This window comes from Aphelocoma coerulescens, unplaced genomic scaffold (assembly GCF_041296385.1).
Source record: "Aphelocoma coerulescens isolate FSJ_1873_10779 unplaced genomic scaffold, UR_Acoe_1.0 HiC_scaffold_97, whole genome shotgun sequence".
NCBI lineage: Eukaryota > Metazoa > Chordata > Aves > Passeriformes > Corvidae > Aphelocoma > Aphelocoma coerulescens.
Window position 1 is genome coordinate 313,512 of NW_027184078.1, and position 5,347 is coordinate 318,858.

Here is a 5,347-nt window from a genome sequence, read left to right on the forward strand (position 1 = left end):
TTAGTCTTGAATGAGGAAAAGGCTGACTGTGCGGCTTGGATAAATGTACTAGTTTGAAAACAAACTAGTGGGAGACACCAAGTCAGAATAACAATTTAATAGGGAAATAAAAGAAGGGGGGGGGGGGGGCGGGGGGAAAGGTGGATAATGCTGGGTTAAACGGACAGAGTCAGGATACAATCTGGCACCCTGTTAGGCAGGGTGGTGGTAGCAGTCTAGTAGAATGGTGGCTGCAGTCCTCTGAAGCAGTGATCCTGTAGAAAAAAGCTCTTCCTCAGAAGGTCCAGTGGTGGCTGTGTAGCTCCTGTCCTCTGGAAATCCAGTGGGAAGGGTTCTCTCTGGTGTTCAGAGTCCCAGATTATATCCACGATGGGATGCTTGGTTCCTCCCTCTGGGTGGAGCATCTCACAATGGGGTGATGAGTCACAAGGCCAAGTGTTGATTAGGCTCATTAACAGAAGATAATCCGGAGGGAGTTATCTCTGAGTCATGGGGCAGGACAATGATGGGCCATTAACAGCAAGATAGTCTGGGGGGAGGAGGCAAGGAAATACTGCCCCACCTGATTTCCACTGCTCATGAGGATGGTAATAGAATACACTGCAACCCAGGACAGCACTCAATCAAATAGTACAGGATATCCACCCTGTTGTAGCCAATCCCTATACCTGTTGGCGTATGAATGCAAGACTCATAAACTGAGAGCAAAATTGTGGATGCTAGCAAGGGCTAGCAGAGGAATTTTCCTGTGAAACTTCCTCATAAGAAAGCAGTTAGAGAAATCCAGTTTCTCACAGCTTCTCTGTGAAAGCTTTCATTCTCATGAGAACTTGATGGACAACAGTTTGTAAAAATGTAAACCATTTCTGCACCTTCAGGTTGTTGTGAGAACACTAGAATTGTTTTCAGTCTTGTGAGAATAATATTTGGAAATGGGTGTCTTACTGCTCAACCTATCACCTCGGGAGGTGGTGGGCCAATAGGCCAATCATGTAATTTCTCTTTTGCAAACCATGCTATAAAGGTTATGGGTGATTAAACAAGGTCGCCTCGGCCATACCTTGCAACCTGGACTTGTGTCGTGATTCGCCGTTCTCTGGGGAATAACAGCAACACAAAATGAATCTGTTTATTGCAGAGTTAGGAGAGTACTTACACACTTAGTGTGAGAATTCTCTGTTCAGTCCTTTGCTTGCAAGCCGGTTGCAGGCCTGTAATAAATCCGTTGGCCTGACTGTTAGTTTCCTTGAGGTTTGCAGGCTTCGAAGAAACAGCGTGCCTTTCCTGTTTTCAGATAGTGTGTAATCAACTTTCTTCCGTGCTTCCCAGGAGTTTTCTGCAGTGTGAGGCTTCTTGCTTTCTCACATCTCCCTCTTTTTTTTTTCCAATGAGGTCATAGATAAAGCTAATGTAACCATGACTTGTTTTTGCATGCTTTTAACAGTTCTGATTGTGTTAAAAAGGACGAGACAGAAGATTTAAAACAATATTATTGCCAGATAACTCAGACCAATGAAAACCCAAACCCATAAATTTATCCCAGAAAACCAATTCTTTGGATTCAGCCATGAAAGATCATTTTTCAGATCTATCAACATCTTTTGTTTCTGCACAGTTTGCAATGTTGTGAGTTGACCTGTTAATTGAGCGTTAAGTGACTGTATATTCTGTTGTAAGGATTTGTCAAAGGCCCCTTGGAGGTGGTTTTTAACTGTCTCCCAGTCGTACTCTGTTTTATTCCATGGAAAGGGAGTGGCACATAAGGAATTATGGATATGTTCCCATCCACAGTGCAGGGATAGATGAGTTTTTTGGGCCTCAACTTTATCTCCTACCATATAGGAGCACTTTCTAAGGCATTAATCTAGCCATTATTTCCTTATCAATGTTTTCTTGTGTTTGTAATTCTTTTGTGACATTAGTTAAAGCCTGTCCCATGGTATAGGCACTTTGAATGGAATGAGTTAAGGCAGTGACAGCCACAGAGGCTGTGGTTTATATTATTATGGCATAAACAATAGCAAAGATCAACCAACCCAGAAATCTGGGAACTCGTTTCTTACTTGTTTGGATTTCCTCTTGGAGTATTTGAGCCAATTGCAAGAGACCATCTTGTCCTTCCCAAGTCTGGGTCAGATTTACAGGTACCCAAATTTCAGATCTTCTTTTAAATGGAAGAAGGACAGAATAGTTACGCATATCTCCATAGGTTATACATGATCTGAAAACAAAAGAATCAGGGGATGAAAAATACAAACCTTTTCTATAATGTATCGAAAAATTATTGGCTAAAGCAAAAACATACGGGTGTGAAGTACAAGTCATTAGTAATTGTTCTTCTTGCAGTGTTAAAGTAGCAATTGTAGCATTCTTTTTATATTTTACTTGGTATTTCTTATTGCCAAAAGCAGATAACAACATTTTCCACAACTGTTTGTGCACATGGGACTGATTATTACCTAAATAATATTGAATTAATGATCCAGCCATTCCACCATCATGCCAGACAATACTGTGGTTTGCCTTCTGGGATGGGAGAATGGTTGCATTGGTCCCATTTTCTTTAAAGATACCATGTGGTCCCCAATCAATTACCCTCCCATACGGTAAGAATTAATGTTGTGGCCCTTGTCCTATACATAATGTCCATTCCAAATGCCGTATATCAGACATGGGTGTAAAACGACATTTCAGGAAATGAGGTGGGATGGCATGCACAGATTTGTTGGAGGTAGACAGAATGGCTGGTAATGTAACAGCAGTCAATTTTGCATTGTCTGAGTGTACATATATTAGATGCAATTGCATAGAAAATTTAGCACAAGGTAAAGAGGCACTTGTTTGATTTCATGTTAAGCGTATAGGTGGTAAATCAGTAACAAAAGTAGTGTTAATACTATATGTATCGACAATATCCTGATCTAGGGGAGGAAGCCAAGTTCCTCCTACCCATGCTGTTCCATTGCTGCTCTGGATCCCACCAAGTCAGAGGCTGAAACAGCAGAGGTTGAATGATGTGGGCCCAGAAGATTTTTCCTTCCACCATGTGATGGCAGTATAGTATTGGGGGAAATATTGAGGAAGATTGTGGGAAAGGGAATATTGTGGAAGATTGGCTACGTGAGAAAGGGCACATCAAACCGCTGAAGTTTGATCGCACGCATCTTGTGTAACAAATGAAGTTGCAAAAGCTACAAGTTCTCCTGCTCAACAACAGGGCTTCCATTGAGTTCTTATTGCTAAGCTAAGTGTTTTATTGCAGAGTTAGCAAGGTTGAGGTTTTGGCAGTAAAACAATCAAATACTGTGGGTTAGAAAAGACAAAGAAGAAAGAGAATTGCTGACCACAGAAGAGGAGTTAGGAGGGGTTAAGAAGTCAGCTAAGACTACGTGAACCACTTAAAATGCGCCTTTACGAATATTCATAAGCCTATTATTGATAGTATATAAGAAACTTTAGTATGATTAATAAACGGAATCCTGCTGATCCACTCATATTGAGCGTCCGGGCTTTCCCTCCGTCGCGACAGTATAGTCTTTGCTTTTGTTTGCCACCATTTTTAAAGTTCACAGAAAAGCTTGTTAATAATAAAAAATTCACAACACACACACTCCACCACTCAAAAAAACCTCCCTCCTTTATATTCAAATCTAAAAAAAAATCACACAGCACACAAAACTCACACCACACATTCAAATGCTTAAAACAAGCACTTATACCAACAATTTCAAACTTACAAATCCCACCACCAGCCTTTCGCAACCCTGAGCAAATATTCTGCTGGGGTTTCCCAAGGCTCCGCTAAAATCTGGCGAGCTAGCGAGTTCCAGCTTGTGCTGCTGCCTCACTCTGCTGAGCAGGGGGTTTAGCCCCTGCCACTTCGCTTTTGCTGCTGAGTGAGCAGGGGGGTTTAGTCTTGAACCTGCGCTACATGCTACGCCGCTCTGCTTCGCTGCTAAGGTTAAAATTATTAGCCCTTGGTCTAGATGTCACCCTGAACCAACCAACCAAATTTAAACTCACTTACAATCAAACTTTTCAAAATATACCAAAAACCTACAAAACAAAAATCCAAAGCTACAAACTCAAATCACTCTGCCAGTTGCCAAAGTGACGCTGGGCATAGTTTCAAACTAACTCCGCTCGCTCCTTTAAACACAAATTTAACAACTTTTAAACACACATTTACCACTTTTTCACTAATAGCTTAACCAAATTTCACCACCACCATTCACACAACTTAAAGCTCATGCACACTACTTAATTCTTTTCTTACGACCCACTCTCGAAACACAAGAATATTCCTCCGCTCTCTCAAGCACAAAAATCCTTCTGCCAACTCCACTAAACACAAACTTTTATAACTTCTTCACACAAATACATGGCTGATCCTCTCCAAATACACACAAATCAAAACACATCCAATACAAACTAACTAAACACACGCACACAACGCACTGCTAATTCACAGTTCCAACAAACCCTTTTGGCATAACCCAGCCACCAAACCCCTACAGTGCTTGCGCAGCCTAGGGGTCCGTACTCTTTGACCCAAAGAGGCCCCTGTAGACCTCTGGCGCATCTCTAACGCATGCGCACAGCACTCAAAATAGAGTTAGTCTCTCTCTCTGTTCATCACTCATATCCAAAACTACAAGCCAATGCTGCTTTTAAGCCACCAACCGGACCGGAGCCAACGCCGCTCCCGCTGCTACTGCCCATATTCCTCCGGTGTGCAACCCCACGGTCCTCCCTCCCCTGTAGGAGAATGAACCAAGCTGGAGTTCTTGCAGCCACTTGAACTCCGCAGCCACATGCGCCACATGGCCACCCACGCTGCGTGCCCGACTCTCCTCCACGAGAGACCAAGGCAGCGCCCCTGTACCTCATTCCCCTCCCTGGGAAACAGAGGCAGCTCTACGCCCCTTACGGGAGATGAACCTTTGGAGCCGTTATCTGCTCAGTTAAAAAAACTACTACACTTTCCACGGACACTTACAACCAAACTCTCCCAAGGCTTCCGCTTCGCACAGGGCGTCCCACTGTGTCTTACAAGCTGCCTTCTTTAAGGTACCCCTTTAATTTTTATAGACATACCTCTTTGTCCATGGTTCTGGCAGGTCCTGGTCTCTCTCTGGATGTCAGAGGATCAAGAAGCCCCCTCTCCCAAAAAATGTGGGGCGGGCACCCAAGGGGGGTCCTCAGACCCCTTGCCCCATGGCCAGATAGAGCAGGCTCCTGCCTGGCTCGCCAAAATGATTTGCCAAAATGATTTACCAAAATATGAATATCGATCTAATATCGATATCCAACTGAGACGGACAAAAACTCTCTTAACAGTTTAGAG

At 43.1% G+C, this 5,347-nt stretch overlaps 1 protein-coding gene across 1 annotated transcript in view; it reads right to left on the minus strand.

Annotated features, from left to right (window-relative positions):
- The window catches only part of LOC138102647 (uncharacterized), a 77,099-nt gene that overhangs the window by 41,756 nt on the left and 29,996 nt on the right, over positions 1 to 5,347 (minus strand). The gene's annotated exons all lie outside the window — the stretch shown is intronic.